Source organism: Triticum urartu, chromosome 1A (assembly GCF_056163025.1).
Source record: "Triticum urartu cultivar PI428250 chromosome 1A, HENAU_Tu73, whole genome shotgun sequence".
NCBI lineage: Eukaryota > Viridiplantae > Streptophyta > Magnoliopsida > Poales > Poaceae > Triticum > Triticum urartu.
This window is the reverse complement of record NC_141873.1, coordinates 38,075,393-38,089,088: the sequence shown is the minus strand read 5'-3', so window position 1 is coordinate 38,089,088 and position 13,696 is coordinate 38,075,393. Positions and strand designations below refer to the sequence as shown.

At 48.8% G+C, this 13,696-nt stretch overlaps 42 non-coding genes across 42 annotated transcripts; all 42 read right to left on the bottom strand.

The window, feature by feature from the left end:
- Window positions 1-178: 178 nt before the first annotated feature.
- On the bottom strand, window positions 179-297 carry LOC147989458 (5S ribosomal RNA). Its single transcript, XR_015614023.1, has one exon. It is a non-coding gene; the product is annotated as a 5S ribosomal RNA (ribosomal RNA).
- Window positions 298-506: 209 nt separating this feature from the next.
- LOC147989457 (5S ribosomal RNA) lies at window positions 507-625 on the bottom strand. Its single transcript, XR_015614022.1, has one exon. It is a non-coding gene; the product is annotated as a 5S ribosomal RNA (ribosomal RNA).
- Window positions 626-834: 209 nt separating this feature from the next.
- LOC147989456 (5S ribosomal RNA) lies at window positions 835-953 on the bottom strand. The gene has a single exon (XR_015614235.1). It is a non-coding gene; the product is annotated as a 5S ribosomal RNA (ribosomal RNA).
- Window positions 954-1,162: 209 nt separating this feature from the next.
- On the bottom strand, window positions 1,163-1,281 carry LOC147989455 (5S ribosomal RNA). The gene has a single exon (XR_015614021.1). It is a non-coding gene; the product is annotated as a 5S ribosomal RNA (ribosomal RNA).
- A 209-nt stretch (window positions 1,282-1,490) lies between these two features.
- LOC147989454 (5S ribosomal RNA) lies at window positions 1,491-1,609 on the bottom strand. The gene has a single exon (XR_015614020.1). It is a non-coding gene; the product is annotated as a 5S ribosomal RNA (ribosomal RNA).
- A 209-nt stretch (window positions 1,610-1,818) lies between these two features.
- LOC147989453 (5S ribosomal RNA) lies at window positions 1,819-1,937 on the bottom strand. The gene has a single exon (XR_015614019.1). It is a non-coding gene; the product is annotated as a 5S ribosomal RNA (ribosomal RNA).
- A 209-nt stretch (window positions 1,938-2,146) lies between these two features.
- LOC147989452 (5S ribosomal RNA) lies at window positions 2,147-2,265 on the bottom strand. The gene has a single exon (XR_015614237.1). It is a non-coding gene; the product is annotated as a 5S ribosomal RNA (ribosomal RNA).
- Window positions 2,266-2,473: 208 nt separating this feature from the next.
- On the bottom strand, window positions 2,474-2,592 carry LOC147989451 (5S ribosomal RNA). Its single transcript, XR_015614018.1, has one exon. It is a non-coding gene; the product is annotated as a 5S ribosomal RNA (ribosomal RNA).
- A 209-nt stretch (window positions 2,593-2,801) lies between these two features.
- Window positions 2,802-2,920, bottom strand: LOC147989450 (5S ribosomal RNA). The gene has a single exon (XR_015614256.1). It is a non-coding gene; the product is annotated as a 5S ribosomal RNA (ribosomal RNA).
- A 209-nt stretch (window positions 2,921-3,129) lies between these two features.
- On the bottom strand, window positions 3,130-3,248 carry LOC147989449 (5S ribosomal RNA). Its single transcript, XR_015614153.1, has one exon. It is a non-coding gene; the product is annotated as a 5S ribosomal RNA (ribosomal RNA).
- Window positions 3,249-3,457: 209 nt separating this feature from the next.
- On the bottom strand, window positions 3,458-3,576 carry LOC147989448 (5S ribosomal RNA). Its single transcript, XR_015614016.1, has one exon. It is a non-coding gene; the product is annotated as a 5S ribosomal RNA (ribosomal RNA).
- A 209-nt stretch (window positions 3,577-3,785) lies between these two features.
- Window positions 3,786-3,904, bottom strand: LOC147989447 (5S ribosomal RNA). Its single transcript, XR_015614015.1, has one exon. It is a non-coding gene; the product is annotated as a 5S ribosomal RNA (ribosomal RNA).
- Window positions 3,905-4,113: 209 nt separating this feature from the next.
- On the bottom strand, window positions 4,114-4,232 carry LOC147989446 (5S ribosomal RNA). Its single transcript, XR_015614014.1, has one exon. It is a non-coding gene; the product is annotated as a 5S ribosomal RNA (ribosomal RNA).
- Window positions 4,233-4,442: 210 nt separating this feature from the next.
- On the bottom strand, window positions 4,443-4,561 carry LOC147989445 (5S ribosomal RNA). Its single transcript, XR_015614013.1, has one exon. It is a non-coding gene; the product is annotated as a 5S ribosomal RNA (ribosomal RNA).
- A 208-nt stretch (window positions 4,562-4,769) lies between these two features.
- Window positions 4,770-4,888, bottom strand: LOC147989444 (5S ribosomal RNA). Its single transcript, XR_015614012.1, has one exon. It is a non-coding gene; the product is annotated as a 5S ribosomal RNA (ribosomal RNA).
- A 209-nt stretch (window positions 4,889-5,097) lies between these two features.
- On the bottom strand, window positions 5,098-5,216 carry LOC147989443 (5S ribosomal RNA). The gene has a single exon (XR_015614234.1). It is a non-coding gene; the product is annotated as a 5S ribosomal RNA (ribosomal RNA).
- A 209-nt stretch (window positions 5,217-5,425) lies between these two features.
- On the bottom strand, window positions 5,426-5,544 carry LOC147989442 (5S ribosomal RNA). The gene has a single exon (XR_015614011.1). It is a non-coding gene; the product is annotated as a 5S ribosomal RNA (ribosomal RNA).
- A 209-nt stretch (window positions 5,545-5,753) lies between these two features.
- Window positions 5,754-5,872, bottom strand: LOC147989441 (5S ribosomal RNA). The gene has a single exon (XR_015614010.1). It is a non-coding gene; the product is annotated as a 5S ribosomal RNA (ribosomal RNA).
- Window positions 5,873-6,081: 209 nt separating this feature from the next.
- LOC147989440 (5S ribosomal RNA) lies at window positions 6,082-6,200 on the bottom strand. The gene has a single exon (XR_015614009.1). It is a non-coding gene; the product is annotated as a 5S ribosomal RNA (ribosomal RNA).
- Window positions 6,201-6,409: 209 nt separating this feature from the next.
- On the bottom strand, window positions 6,410-6,528 carry LOC147989439 (5S ribosomal RNA). Its single transcript, XR_015614236.1, has one exon. It is a non-coding gene; the product is annotated as a 5S ribosomal RNA (ribosomal RNA).
- Window positions 6,529-6,736: 208 nt separating this feature from the next.
- LOC147989438 (5S ribosomal RNA) lies at window positions 6,737-6,855 on the bottom strand. The gene has a single exon (XR_015614008.1). It is a non-coding gene; the product is annotated as a 5S ribosomal RNA (ribosomal RNA).
- Window positions 6,856-7,064: 209 nt separating this feature from the next.
- Window positions 7,065-7,183, bottom strand: LOC147989437 (5S ribosomal RNA). Its single transcript, XR_015614255.1, has one exon. It is a non-coding gene; the product is annotated as a 5S ribosomal RNA (ribosomal RNA).
- Window positions 7,184-7,392: 209 nt separating this feature from the next.
- LOC147989436 (5S ribosomal RNA) lies at window positions 7,393-7,511 on the bottom strand. Its single transcript, XR_015614152.1, has one exon. It is a non-coding gene; the product is annotated as a 5S ribosomal RNA (ribosomal RNA).
- A 209-nt stretch (window positions 7,512-7,720) lies between these two features.
- LOC147989435 (5S ribosomal RNA) lies at window positions 7,721-7,839 on the bottom strand. The gene has a single exon (XR_015614007.1). It is a non-coding gene; the product is annotated as a 5S ribosomal RNA (ribosomal RNA).
- A 209-nt stretch (window positions 7,840-8,048) lies between these two features.
- Window positions 8,049-8,167, bottom strand: LOC147989434 (5S ribosomal RNA). The gene has a single exon (XR_015614005.1). It is a non-coding gene; the product is annotated as a 5S ribosomal RNA (ribosomal RNA).
- A 209-nt stretch (window positions 8,168-8,376) lies between these two features.
- On the bottom strand, window positions 8,377-8,495 carry LOC147989433 (5S ribosomal RNA). The gene has a single exon (XR_015614004.1). It is a non-coding gene; the product is annotated as a 5S ribosomal RNA (ribosomal RNA).
- A 210-nt stretch (window positions 8,496-8,705) lies between these two features.
- On the bottom strand, window positions 8,706-8,824 carry LOC147989432 (5S ribosomal RNA). Its single transcript, XR_015614003.1, has one exon. It is a non-coding gene; the product is annotated as a 5S ribosomal RNA (ribosomal RNA).
- A 208-nt stretch (window positions 8,825-9,032) lies between these two features.
- On the bottom strand, window positions 9,033-9,151 carry LOC147989431 (5S ribosomal RNA). Its single transcript, XR_015614002.1, has one exon. It is a non-coding gene; the product is annotated as a 5S ribosomal RNA (ribosomal RNA).
- A 209-nt stretch (window positions 9,152-9,360) lies between these two features.
- On the bottom strand, window positions 9,361-9,479 carry LOC147989430 (5S ribosomal RNA). The gene has a single exon (XR_015614223.1). It is a non-coding gene; the product is annotated as a 5S ribosomal RNA (ribosomal RNA).
- Window positions 9,480-9,688: 209 nt separating this feature from the next.
- On the bottom strand, window positions 9,689-9,807 carry LOC147989429 (5S ribosomal RNA). The gene has a single exon (XR_015614227.1). It is a non-coding gene; the product is annotated as a 5S ribosomal RNA (ribosomal RNA).
- Window positions 9,808-10,016: 209 nt separating this feature from the next.
- On the bottom strand, window positions 10,017-10,135 carry LOC147989428 (5S ribosomal RNA). Its single transcript, XR_015614135.1, has one exon. It is a non-coding gene; the product is annotated as a 5S ribosomal RNA (ribosomal RNA).
- A 98-nt stretch (window positions 10,136-10,233) lies between these two features.
- LOC147989427 (5S ribosomal RNA) lies at window positions 10,234-10,352 on the bottom strand. The gene has a single exon (XR_015614001.1). It is a non-coding gene; the product is annotated as a 5S ribosomal RNA (ribosomal RNA).
- Window positions 10,353-10,561: 209 nt separating this feature from the next.
- Window positions 10,562-10,680, bottom strand: LOC147989426 (5S ribosomal RNA). The gene has a single exon (XR_015614151.1). It is a non-coding gene; the product is annotated as a 5S ribosomal RNA (ribosomal RNA).
- Window positions 10,681-10,889: 209 nt separating this feature from the next.
- LOC147989425 (5S ribosomal RNA) lies at window positions 10,890-11,008 on the bottom strand. The gene has a single exon (XR_015614000.1). It is a non-coding gene; the product is annotated as a 5S ribosomal RNA (ribosomal RNA).
- Window positions 11,009-11,216: 208 nt separating this feature from the next.
- Window positions 11,217-11,335, bottom strand: LOC147989424 (5S ribosomal RNA). Its single transcript, XR_015614292.1, has one exon. It is a non-coding gene; the product is annotated as a 5S ribosomal RNA (ribosomal RNA).
- A 208-nt stretch (window positions 11,336-11,543) lies between these two features.
- LOC147989423 (5S ribosomal RNA) lies at window positions 11,544-11,662 on the bottom strand. The gene has a single exon (XR_015614187.1). It is a non-coding gene; the product is annotated as a 5S ribosomal RNA (ribosomal RNA).
- Window positions 11,663-11,871: 209 nt separating this feature from the next.
- LOC147989422 (5S ribosomal RNA) lies at window positions 11,872-11,990 on the bottom strand. The gene has a single exon (XR_015614150.1). It is a non-coding gene; the product is annotated as a 5S ribosomal RNA (ribosomal RNA).
- Window positions 11,991-12,199: 209 nt separating this feature from the next.
- On the bottom strand, window positions 12,200-12,318 carry LOC147989421 (5S ribosomal RNA). The gene has a single exon (XR_015613999.1). It is a non-coding gene; the product is annotated as a 5S ribosomal RNA (ribosomal RNA).
- A 209-nt stretch (window positions 12,319-12,527) lies between these two features.
- LOC147989420 (5S ribosomal RNA) lies at window positions 12,528-12,646 on the bottom strand. Its single transcript, XR_015614305.1, has one exon. It is a non-coding gene; the product is annotated as a 5S ribosomal RNA (ribosomal RNA).
- A 209-nt stretch (window positions 12,647-12,855) lies between these two features.
- On the bottom strand, window positions 12,856-12,974 carry LOC147989419 (5S ribosomal RNA). The gene has a single exon (XR_015614222.1). It is a non-coding gene; the product is annotated as a 5S ribosomal RNA (ribosomal RNA).
- A 210-nt stretch (window positions 12,975-13,184) lies between these two features.
- LOC147989418 (5S ribosomal RNA) lies at window positions 13,185-13,303 on the bottom strand. Its single transcript, XR_015613998.1, has one exon. It is a non-coding gene; the product is annotated as a 5S ribosomal RNA (ribosomal RNA).
- Window positions 13,304-13,512: 209 nt separating this feature from the next.
- Window positions 13,513-13,631, bottom strand: LOC147989417 (5S ribosomal RNA). Its single transcript, XR_015614830.1, has one exon. It is a non-coding gene; the product is annotated as a 5S ribosomal RNA (ribosomal RNA).
- Between the last annotated feature and the right edge of the window lie 65 nt (window positions 13,632-13,696).

Genomic DNA, 13,696 nt, shown 5'->3' with positions numbered 1-13,696 from the left:
TTGCCCCTCCCAGCTCCACTACAAAGACGATCGTACTTTGCTTTGCCCGCCGCTACACGCGTGAATAATGACCAACGAGCTAAAAGTTACCGCAAACGTGCAAAATAATAAAACGTGGTAAATATATGTCGCGGCCGTGAGTTTTCTTTTGCACGCCGCGCAAAAAAAATTTAAAAAGGGAATGCAACACGAGGACTTCCCAGGAGGTCACCCATCCTAGTACTACTCTCGCCCAAGCACGCTTAACTTCGGAGTTCTGATGGGATCCGGTGCTTTAGTGCTGGTATGATCGCATCCGACATGTTACCCCCGTCTTCGTCCCTTATGCTTGCCCCTCCCAGCTCCACTACAAAGACGATCGTACTTTGCTTTGCCCGCCGCTACACGCGTGAATAATGACCAACGAGCTAAAACTTACCGCAAACGTGCAAAATAATAAAACGTGGTAAATATATGTCGCGGCCGTGAGTTTTCTTTTGCACGCCGCGCAAAAAAAATTTAAAAAGGGAATGCAACACGAGGACTTCCCAGGAGGTCACCCATCCTAGTACTACTCTCGCCCAAGCACGCTTAACTTCGGAGTTCTGATGGGATCCGGTGCTTTAGTGCTGGTATGATCGCATCCGACATGTTACCCCCGTCTTCGTCCCTTATGCTTGCCCCTCCCAGCTCCACTACAAAGACGATCGTACTTTGCTTTGCCCGCCGCTACACGCGTGAATAATGACCAACGAGCTAAAACTTACCGCAAACGTGCAAAATAATAAAACGTGGTAAATATATGTCGCGGCCGTGAGTTTTCTTTTGCACGCCGCGCAAAAAAAAATTAAAAAGGGAATGCAACACGAGGACTTCCCAGGAGGTCACCCATCCTAGTACTACTCTCGCCCAAGCACGCTTAACTTCGGAGTTCTAATGGGATCCGGTGCTTTAGTGCTGATATGATCGCATCCGACATGTTACCCCCGTCTTCGTCCCTTATGCTTGCCCCTCCCAGCTCCACTACAAAGACGATTGTATTTTGCTTTGCCCGCCGCTACACGCGTGAATAATGACCAACGAGCTAAAACTTACCGCAAACGTGCAAAATAATAAAACGTGGTAAATATATGTCGCGGCCGTGAGTTTTCTTTTGCACGCCGCGCAAAAAAAATTTAAAAAGGGAATGCAACACGAGGACTTCCCAGGAGGTCACCCATCCTAGTACTACTCTCGCCCAAGCACGCTTAACTTCGGAGTTCTGATGGGATCCGGTGCTTTAGTGCTGGTATGATCGCATCCGACATGTTACCCCCGTCTTCGTCCCTTATGCTTGCCCCTCCCAGCTCCACTACAAAGACGATCGTACTTTGCTTTGCCCGCCGCTACACGCGTGAATAATGACGAACGAGCTAAAACTTACCGCAAACGTGCAAAATAATAAAACGTGGTAAATATATGTCGCGGCCTTGAGTTTTCTTTTGCACGCCGCGCAAAAAAAATTTAAAAAGGGAATGCAACACGAGGACTTCCCAGGAGGTCACCCATCCTAGTACTACTCTCGCCCAAGCACGCTTAACTTCGGAGTTCTGATGGGATCCGGTGCTTTAGTGCTGGTATGATCGCATCCGACATGTTACCCCCATCTTCGTCCCTTATGCTTGCCCCTCCCAGCTCCACTACAAAGACGATCGTACTTTGCTTTGCCCGCCGCTACACCAGTGAATAATGACCAACGAGCTAAAACTTACCGCAAACGTGCAAAATAATAAAACGTGGTAAATATATGTCGCGGCCGTGAGTTTTCTTTTGCACGCCGCGCAAAAAAAATTTAAAAAGGGAATGCAACACGAGGACTTCCCAGGAGGTCACCCATCCTAGTACTACTCTCGCCCAAGCACGCTTAACTTCGGAGTTCTGATGGGATCCGGTGCTTTAGTGCTGGTATGATCGCATCCGACATGTTACCCCCGTCTTCGTCCCTTATGCTTGCCCCTCCCAGCTCCACTACAAAGACGATTGTACTTTGCTTTGCCCGCCGCTACACGCGTGAATAATGACCAACGAGCTAAAACTTACCGCAAACGTGCAAAATAATAAAACGTGGTAAATATATGTCGCGGCCGTGAGTTTTCTTTTGCACGCCGCGCAAAAAAAAATTAAAAAGGGAATGCAACACGAGGACTTCCCAGGAGGTCACCCATCCTAGTACTACTCTCGCCCAAGCATGCTTAACTTCGGAGTTCTGATGGGATCCGGTGCTTTAGTGCTGGTATGATCGCATCCGACATGTTACCCCCGTCTTCGTCCCTTATGCTTGCCCCTCCCAGCTCCACTACAAAGACGATCGTACTTTGCTTTGCCCGCCGCTACACGCGTGAATAATGACCAACGAGCTAAAACTTACCGCAAACGTGCAAAATAATAAAACGTGGTAAATATATGTCGCGGCCGTGAGTTTCTTTTGCACGCCGCGCAAAAAAAATTTAAAAAGGGAATGCAACACGAGGACTTCCCAGGAGGTCACCCATCCTAGTACTACTCTCGCCCAAGCACGCTTAACTTCGGAGTTCTGATGGGATCCGGTGCTTTAGTGCTGGTATGATCGCATCCGACATGTTACCCCCGTCTTCGTCCCTTATGCTTGCCCCTCCCAGCTCCACTACAAAGACGATCGTACTTTGCTTTGCCCGTCCCTACATGCGTGAATAATGACCAACGAGCTAAAACTTACCGCAAATGTGCAAAATAATAAAACGTGGTAAATATATGTCGCGGCCGTGAGTTTTCTTTTGCACGCCGCGCAAAAAAAATTTAAAAAGGGAATGCAACACGAGGACTTCCGAGGAGGTCACCCATCCTAGTACTACTCTCGCCCAAGCACGCTTAACTTCGGAGTTCTGATGGGATCCGGTGCTTTAGTGCTGGTATGATCGCATCCGACATGTTACCCCCGTCTTCGTCCCTTATGCTTGCCCCTCCCAGCTCCACTACAAAGACGATCGTACTTTGCTTTCCCCGCCGCTACACGCGTGAATAATGACCAACGAGCTAAAACTTACCGCAAAAGTGCAAAATAATAAAACGTGGTAAATATATGTCGCGGCCGTGAGTTTTCTTTTGCACGCCGCGCAAAAAAAATTTAAAAAGGGAATGCAACACGAGGACTTCCCAGGAGGTCACCCATCCTAGTACTACTCTCGCCCAAGCACACTTAACTTCGGAGTTCTGATGGGATCCGGTGCTTTAGTGCTGGTATGATCGCATCCGACATGTTACCCCCGTCTTCGTCCCTTATGCTTGCCCCTCCCAGCTCCACTACAAAGACGATCGTACTTTGTTTTCCCCGCCGCTACACGCGTGAATAATGACCAACGAGCTAAAACTTACCGCAAACGTGCAAAATAATAAAACGTGGTAAATATATGTCGCGGCCGTGAGTTTTCTTTTGCACGCCGCGCAAAAAAAATTTAAAAAGGGAATGCAACACGAGGACTTCCCAGGAGGTCACCCATCCTAGTACTACTCTCGCCCAAGCACGCTTAACTTCGGAGTTCTGATGGGATCCGGTGCTTTAGTGCTGGTATGATCGCATCCGACATGTTACCCCCGTCTTCGTCCCTTATGCTTGCCCCTCCCAGCTCCACTACAAAGACGATCGTACTTTGCTTTCCCCGCCGCTACACGCGTGAATAATGACCAACGAGCTAAAACTTACCGCAAACGTGCAAAATAATAAAACGTGGTAAATATATGTCGCGGCCGTGAGTTTTCTTTTGCACGCCGCGCAAAAAAAATTTAAAAAGGGAATGCAACACGAGGACTTCCCAGGAGGTCACCCATCCTAGTACTACTCTCGCCCAAGCACGCTTAACTTCGGAGTTCTGATGGGATCCGGTGCTTTAGTGCTGGTATGATCGCATCCGACATGTTACCCCCGTCTTCGTCCCTTATGCTTGCCCCTCCCAGCTCCACTACAAAGACGATCGTACTTTGCTTTGCCCGCCGCTACACGCGTGAATAATGACCAACGAGCTAAAACTTACCGCAAACGTGCAAAATAATAAAACATGGTAAATATATGTCGCGGCCGTGAGTTTTCTTTTGCACGCCGCGCAAAAAAAATTTAAAAAGGGAATGCAACACGAGGACTTCCCAGGAGGTCACCCATCCTAGTACTACTCTCGCCCAAGCACGCTTAACTTCGGAGTTCTGATGGGATCCGGTGCTTTAGTGCTGGTATGATCGCATCCGACATGTTACCCCCCGTCTTCGTCCCTTATGCTTGCCCCTCCCAGCTCCACTACAAAGACGATCGTACTTTGCTTTGCCCGCCGCTACACGCGTGAATAATGACCAACGAGCTAAAAGTTACCGCAAACGTGCAAAATAATAAAACGTGGTAAATATATGTCGCGGCCGTGAGTTTTCTTTTGCACGCCGCGCAAAAAAAATTTAAAAAGGGAATGCAACACGAGGACTTCCCAGGAGGTCACCCATCCTAGTACTACTCTCGCCCAAGCACGCTTAACTTCGGAGTTCTGATGGGATCCGGTGCTTTAGTGCTGGTATGATCGCATCCGACATGTTACCCCCGTCTTCGTCCCTTATGCTTGCCCCTCCCAGCTCCACTACAAAGACGATCGTACTTTGCTTTGCCCGCCGCTACACGCGTGAATAATGACCAACGAGCTAAAAGTTACCGCAAACGTGCAAAATAATAAAACGTGGTAAATATATGTCGCGGCCGTGAGTTTTCTTTTGCACGCCGCGCAAAAAAAATTAAAAAGGGAATGCAACACGAGGACTTCCCAGGAGGTCACCCATCCTAGTACTACTCTCGCCCAAGCACGCTTAACTTCGGAGTTCTGATGGGATCCGGTGCTTTAGTGCTGGTATGATCGCATCCGACATGTTACCCCCGTCTTCGTCCCTTATGCTTGCCCCTCCCAGCTCCACTACAAAGACGATCGTACTTTGCTTTGCCCGCCGCTACACGCGTGAATAATGACCAACGAGCTAAAAGTTACCGCAAACGTGCAAAATAATAAAACGTGGTAAATATATGTCGCGGCCGTGAGTTTTCTTTTGCACGCCGCGCAAAAAAAAATTAAAAAGGGAATGCAACACGAGGACTTCCCAGGAGGTCACCCATCCTAGTACTACTCTCGCCCAAGCACGCTTAACTTCGGAGTTCTAATGGGATCCGGTGCTTTAGTGCTGATATGATCGCATCCGACATGTTACCCCCGTCTTCGTCCCTTATGCTTGCCCCTCCCAGCTCCACTACAAAGACGATTGTATTTTGCTTTGCCCGCCGCTACACGCGTGAATAATGACCAACGAGCTAAAACTTACCGCAAACGTGCAAAATAATAAAACGTGGTAAATATATGTCGCGGCCGTGAGTTTTCTTTTGCACGCCGCGCAAAAAAAATTTAAAAAGGGAATGCAACACGAGGACTTCCCAGGAGGTCACCCATCCTAGTACTACTCTCGCCCAAGCACGCTTAACTTCGGAGTTCTGATGGGATCCGGTGCTTTAGTGCTGGTATGATCGCATCCGACATGTTACCCCCGTCTTCGTCCCTTATGCTTGCCCCTCCCAGCTCCACTACAAAGACGATCGTACTTTGCTTTGCCCGCCGCTACACGCGTGAATAATGACGAACGAGCTAAAACTTACCGCAAACGTGCAAAATAATAAAACGTGGTAAATATATGTCGCGGCCTTGAGTTTTCTTTTGCACGCCGCGCAAAAAAAATTTAAAAAGGGAATGCAACACGAGGACTTCCCAGGAGGTCACCCATCCTAGTACTACTCTCGCCCAAGCACGCTTAACTTCGGAGTTCTGATGGGATCCGGTGCTTTAGTGCTGGTATGATCGCATCCGACATGTTACCCCCATCTTCGTCCCTTATGCTTGCCCCTCCCAGCTCCACTACAAAGACGATCGTACTTTGCTTTGCCCGCCGCTACACCAGTGAATAATGACCAACGAGCTAAAACTTACCGCAAACGTGCAAAATAATAAAACGTGGTAAATATATGTCGCGGCCGTGAGTTTTCTTTTGCACGCCGCGCAAAAAAAATTTAAAAAGGGAATGCAACACGAGGACTTCCCAGGAGGTCACCCATCCTAGTACTACTCTCGCCCAAGCACGCTTAACTTCGGAGTTCTGATGGGATCCGGTGCTTTAGTGCTGGTATGATCGCATCCGACATGTTACCCCCGTCTTCGTCCCTTATGCTTGCCCCTCCCAGCTCCACTACAAAGACGATTGTACTTTGCTTTGCCCGCCGCTACACGCGTGAATAATGACCAACGAGCTAAAACTTACCGCAAACGTGCAAAATAATAAAACGTGGTAAATATATGTCGCGGCCGTGAGTTTTCTTTTGCACGCCGCGCAAAAAAAAATTAAAAAGGGAATGCAACACGAGGACTTCCCAGGAGGTCACCCATCCTAGTACTACTCTCGCCCAAGCATGCTTAACTTCGGAGTTCTGATGGGATCCGGTGCTTTAGTGCTGGTATGATCGCATCCGACATGTTACCCCCGTCTTCGTCCCTTATGCTTGCCCCTCCCAGCTCCACTACAAAGACGATCGTACTTTGCTTTGCCCGCCGCTACACGCGTGAATAATGACCAACGAGCTAAAACTTACCGCAAACGTGCAAAATAATAAAACGTGGTAAATATATGTCGCGGCCGTGAGTTTCTTTTGCACGCCGCGCAAAAAAAATTTAAAAAGGGAATGCAACACGAGGACTTCCCAGGAGGTCACCCATCCTAGTACTACTCTCGCCCAAGCACGCTTAACTTCGGAGTTCTGATGGGATCCGGTGCTTTAGTGCTGGTATGATCGCATCCGACATGTTACCCCCGTCTTCGTCCCTTATGCTTGCCCCTCCCAGCTCCACTACAAAGACGATCGTACTTTGCTTTGCCCGTCCCTACATGCGTGAATAATGACCAACGAGCTAAAACTTACCGCAAATGTGCAAAATAATAAAACGTGGTAAATATATGTCGCGGCCGTGAGTTTTCTTTTGCACGCCGCGCAAAAAAAATTTAAAAAGGGAATGCAACACGAGGACTTCCGAGGAGGTCACCCATCCTAGTACTACTCTCGCCCAAGCACGCTTAACTTCGGAGTTCTGATGGGATCCGGTGCTTTAGTGCTGGTATGATCGCATCCGACATGTTACCCCCGTCTTCGTCCCTTATGCTTGCCCCTCCCAGCTCCACTACAAAGACGATCGTACTTTGCTTTCCCCGCCGCTACACGCGTGAATAATGACCAACGAGCTAAAACTTACCGCAAAAGTGCAAAATAATAAAACGTGGTAAATATATGTCGCGGCCGTGAGTTTTCTTTTGCACGCCGCGCAAAAAAAATTTAAAAAGGGAATGCAACACGAGGACTTCCCAGGAGGTCACCCATCCTAGTACTACTCTCGCCCAAGCACACTTAACTTCGGAGTTCTGATGGGATCCGGTGCTTTAGTGCTGGTATGATCGCATCCGACATGTTACCCCCGTCTTCGTCCCTTATGCTTGCCCCTCCCAGCTCCACTACAAAGACGATCGTACTTTGTTTTCCCCGCCGCTACACGCGTGAATAATGACCAACGAGCTAAAACTTACCGCAAACGTGCAAAATAATAAAACGTGGTAAATATATGTCGCGGCCGTGAGTTTTCTTTTGCACGCCGCGCAAAAAAAATTTAAAAAGGGAATGCAACACGAGGACTTCCCAGGAGGTCACCCATCCTAGTACTACTCTCGCCCAAGCACGCTTAACTTCGGAGTTCTGATGGGATCCGGTGCTTTAGTGCTGGTATGATCGCATCCGACATGTTACCCCCGTCTTCGTCCCTTATGCTTGCCCCTCCCAGCTCCACTACAAAGACGATCGTACTTTGCTTTCCCCGCCGCTACACGCGTGAATAATGACCAACGAGCTAAAACTTACCGCAAACGTGCAAAATAATAAAACGTGGTAAATATATGTCGCGGCCGTGAGTTTTCTTTTGCACGCCGCGCAAAAAAAATTTAAAAAGGGAATGCAACACGAGGACTTCCCAGGAGGTCACCCATCCTAGTACTACTCTCGCCCAAGCACGCTTAACTTCGGAGTTCTGATGGGATCCGGTGCTTTAGTGCTGGTATGATCGCATCCGACATGTTACCCCCGTCTTCGTCCCTTATGCTTGCCCCTCCCAGCTCCACTACAAAGACGATCGTACTTTGCTTTGCCCGCCGCTACACGCGTGAATAATGACCAACGAGCTAAAACTTACCGCAAACGTGCAAAATAATAAAACATGGTAAATATATGTCGCGGCCGTGAGTTTTCTTTTGCACGCCGCGCAAAAAAAATTTAAAAAGGGAATGCAACACGAGGACTTCCCAGGAGGTCACCCATCCTAGTACTACTCTCGCCCAAGCACGCTTAACTTCGGAGTTCTGATGGGATCCGGTGCTTTAGTGCTGGTATGATCGCATCCGACATGTTACCCCCCGTCTTCGTCCCTTATGCTTGCCCCTCCCAGCTCCACTACAAAGACGATCGTACTTTGCTTTGCCCGCCGCTACACGCGTGAATAATGACCAACGAGCTAAAAGTTACCGCAAACGTGCAAAATAATAAAACGTGGTAAATATATGTCGCGGCCGTGAGTTTTCTTTTGCACGCCGCGCAAAAAAAATTTAAAAAGGGAATGCAACACGAGGACTTCCCAGGAGGTCACCCATCCTAGTACTACTCTCGCCCAAGCACGCTTAACTTCGGAGTTCTGATGGGATCCGGTGCTTTAGTGCTGGTATGATCGCATCCGACATGTTACCCCCGTCTTCGTCCCTTATGCTTGCCCCTCCCAGCTCCACTACAAAGACGATCGTACTTTGCTTTGCCCGCCGCTACACGCGTGAATAATGACCAACGAGCTAAAAGTTACCGCAAACGTGCAAAATAATAAAACGTGGTAAATATATGTCGCGGCCGTGAGTTTTCTTTTGCACGCCGCGCAAAAAAAATTAAAAAGGGAATGCAACACGAGGACTTCCCAGGAGGTCACCCATCCTAGTACTACTCTCGCCCAAGCACGCTTAACTTCGGAGTTCTGATGGGATCCGGTGCTTTAGTGCTGGTATGATCGCATCCGACATGTTACCCCCGTCTTCGTCCCTTATGCTTGCCCCTCCCAGCTCCACTACAAAGACGATCGTACTTTGCTTTGCCCGCCGCTACACGCGTGAATAATGACCAACGAGCTAAAAGTTACCGCAAACGTGCAAAATAATAAAACGTGGTAAATATATGTCGCGGCCGTGAGTTTTCTTTTGCACGCCGCGCAAAAAAAATTTAAAAAGGGAATGCAACACGAGGACTTCCCAGGAGGTCACCCATCCTAGTACTACTCTCGCCCAAGCACGCTTAACTTCGAAGTTCTGATGGGATCCGGTGCTTTAGTGCTGGTATGATCGCATCCGACATGTTACCCCCGTCTTCGTCCCTTATGCTTGCCCCTCCCAGCTCCACTACAAAGACGATCGTACTTTGCTTTGCCCGCCGCTACACGCGTGAATAATGACCAACGAGCTAAAACTTACCGCAAACGTGCAAAATAATAAAACGTGGTAAATATATGTCGCGGCCGTGAGTTTTCTTTTGCACGCCGCGCAAAAAAAATTTAAAAAGGGAATGCAACACGAGGACTTCCCAGGAGGTCACCCATCCTAGTACTACTCTCGCCCAAGCACGCTTAACTTCGGAGTTCTGATGGGATCCGATGCTTTAGTGCTGGTATGATCGCATCCGACATGTTACCCCCGTCTTCGTCCCTTATGCTTGCCCCTCCCAGCTCCACTACAAAGACGATCGTACTTTGCTTTGCCCGCCGCTACACGCGTGAATAATGACCAACGAGCTAAAACTTACCGCAAACGTGCAAAATAATAAAACGTGGTAAATATATGTCGCGGCCGTGAGTTTTCTTTTGCACGCCGCGCAAAAAAAAATTAAAAAGGGAATGCAACACGAGGACTTCCCAGGAGGTCACCCATCCTAGTACTACTCTCGCCCAAGCACGCTTAACTTCGGAGTTCTAATGGGATCCGGTGCTTTAGTGCTGGTATGATCGCATCCGACATGTTACCCCCGTCTTCGTCCCTTATGCTTGCCCCTCCCAGCTCCACTACAAAGACGATTGTACTTTGCTTTGCCCGCCGCTACAATTTAAAAAGGGAATGCAACACGAGGACTTCCCAGGAGGTCACCCATCCTAGTACTACTCTCGCCCAAGCACGCTTAACTTCGGAGTTCTGATGGGATCCGGTGCTTTAGTGCTGGTATGATCGCATCCGACATGTTACCCCCGTCTTCGTCCCTTATGCTTGCCCCTCCCAGCTCCACTACAAAGACGATCGTACTTTGCTTTGCCCGCCGCTACACGCGTGAATAATGACCAACGAGCTAAAACTTACCGCAAAAGTGCAAAATAATAAAACGTGGTAAATATATGTCGCGGCCGTGAGTTTTCTTTTGCACGCCGCGCAAAAAAAATTTAAAAAGGGAATGCAACACGAGGACTTCCCAGGAGGTCACCCATCCTAGTACTACTCTCGCCCAAGCACACTTAACTTCGGAGTTCTGATGGGATCCGGTGCTTTAGTGCTGGTATGATCGCATCCGACTTGTTACCCCCGTCTTCGTCCCTTATGCTTGCCCCTCCCAGCTCCACTACAAAGACGATCGTACTTTGCTTTCCCCGCCGCTACACGCGTGAATAATGACCAACGAGCTAAAACTTACCGCAAACGTGCAAAATAATAAAACGTGGTAAATATATGTCGCGGCCGTGAGTTTTCTTTTGCACGCCGCGCAAAAAAAATTTAAAAAGGGAATGCAACACGAGGACTTCCCAGGAGGTCACCCATCCTAGTACTACTCTCGCCCAAGCACGCTTAACTTCGGAGTTCTGATGGGATCCGGTGCTTTAGTGCTGGTATGATCGCATCCGACATGTTACCCCCGTCTTCGTCCCTTATGCTTGCCCCTCCCAGCTCCACTACAAAGACGATTGTACTTTGCTTTGCCCGCCGCTACACGCGTGAATAATGACCAACGAGCTAAAACTTACCGCAAACGTGCAAAATAATAAAACGTGGTAAATATATGTCGCGGCCGTGAGTTTTCTTTTGCACGCCGCGCAAAAAAAATTAAAAAGGGAATGCAACACGAGGACTTCCCAGGAGGTAACCCATCCTAGTACTACTCTCGCCCAAGCATGCTTAACTTCGGAGTTCTGATGGGATCCGGTGCTTTAGTGCTGGTATGATCGCATCCGACATGTTACCCCCGTCTTCGTCCCTTATGCTTGCCCCTCCCAGCTACACTACAAAGACGATCGTACTTTGCTTTGCCCGCCGCTACACGCGTGAATAATGACCAACGAGCTAAAACTTACCGCAAACGTGCAAAATAATAAAACGTGGTAAATATATGTCGCGGCCGTGAGTTTCTTTTGCACGCCGCGCAAAAAAAATTTAAAAAGGGAATGCAACACGAGGACTTCCCAGGAGGTCACCCATCCTAGTACTACTCTCGCCCAAGCACGCTTAACTTCAGAGTTCTGATGGGATCCGGTGCTTTAGTGCTGGTATGATCGCATCCGACATGTTACCCCCGTCTTCGTCCCTTATGCTTGCCCCTCCCAGCTCCACTACAAAGACGATCGTACTTTGCTTTGCCCGCCGCTACACGCGTGAATAATGACCAACGAGCTAAAACTTACCGCAAAAGTGCAAAATAATAAAACGTGGTAAATATATGTCGCGGCCGTGAGTTTTCTTTTGCACGCCGCGCAAAAAAAATTTAAAAAGGGAATGCAACACGAGGACTTCCCAGGAGGTCACCCATCCTAGTACTACTCTCGCCCAAGCACACTTAACTTCGGAGTTCTGATGGGATCCGGTGCTTTAGTGCTGGTATGATCGCATCCGACATGTTACCCCCGTCTTCGTCCCTTATGCTTGCCCCTCCCAGCTCCACTACAAAGACGATCGTACTTTGCTTTCCCCGCCGCTACACGCGTGAATAATGACCAACGAGCTAAAACTTACCGCAAACGTGCAAAATAATAAAACGTGGTAAATATATGTCGCGGCCGTGAGTTTTCTTTTGCACGCCGCGCAAAAAAAATTTAAAAAGGGAATGCAACACGAGGACTTCCCAGGAGGTCACCCATCCTAGTACTACTCTCGCCCAAGCACGCTTAACTTCGGAGTTCTGATGGGATCCGGTGCTTTAGTGCTGGTATGATCGCATCCGACATGTTACCCCCGTCTTCGTCCCTTATGCTTGCCCCTCCCAGCTCCACTACAAAGACGATCGTACTTTGCTTTGCCCGCCGCTACACGCGTGAATAATGACTAACGAGCTAAAACTTACCGCAAACGTGCAAAATAATAAAACGTGGTAAATATATGTCGCGGCCGTGAGTTTTCTTTTGCACGCCGCACAAAAAAAATTTAAAAAGGGAATGCAACACGAGGACTTCCCAGGAGGTCACCCATCCTTGTACTACTCTCGCCCAAGCACGCTTAACTTCGGAGTTCTGATGGGATCCGGTGCTTTAGTGCTGGTATGACCGCATCCGACATGTTACCCCCGTCTTCGTCCCTTATGCTTGCCCCTCCCAGCTCCACTACAAAGACGATCGTACTTTGCTTTGCCCGCCGCTACACGCGTGAATAATGACCAACGAGCTAAAACTTACCGCAAACGTGCAAAATAATAAAACATGGTAAATATATGTCGCGGCCGTGAGTTTTCTTTTGCACGCCGCGCAAAAAAAATTTAAAAAGGGAATGCAACACGAGGACTTCCCAGGAGGTCACCCATCCTAGTACTACTCTCGCCCAAGCACGCTTAACTTCGAAGTTCTGATGGGATCCGGTGCTTTAGTGCTGGTATGATCGCATCCGACATGTTACCCCCCGTCTTCGTCCCTTATGCTTGCCCCTCCCAGCTCCACTACAAAGACGATCGTACTTTGCTTTGCCCGCCGCTACACGCGTGAATAATGACCAACGAGCTAAAAGTTACCGCAAACGTGCAAAATAATAAAACGTGGTAAATATATGTCGTGGCCGTGAGTTTTCTTTTGCACGCCGCGCAAAAAAAATTTAAAAAGGGAATGCAACACGAGGACTTCCCAGGAGGTCACCCATCCTAGTACTACTCTCGCCCAAGCACGCTTAACTTCGGAGTTCTGATGGGATCCGGTGCTTTAGTGCTGGTATGATCGCATCCGACATGTTACCCCCGTCTTCGTCCCTTATGCTTGCCCCTCCCAGCTCCACTACAAAGACGATCGTACTTTGCTTTCCCCGCCGCTACACGCGGGAATAATGACCAACGAGCTAAAACTTACCGCAAACGTGCAAAATAATAAAACGTGGTAAATATATGTCGCGGCCGTGAGTTTTCTTTTGCACGCCGCGCAAAAAAAATTTAAAAAGGGAATGCAACACGAGAACTTCCCAGGAGGTCACCCATCCTAGTACTACTCTCGCCCAAGCACGCTTAACTTCGGAGTTCTGATGGGATCCGGTGCTTTAGTGCTGGTATGATCGCATCCGACATGTTACCCCCGTCTTCGTCCCTTATGCTTGCCCCTCCCAGCTCCACTACAAAGACGATCGT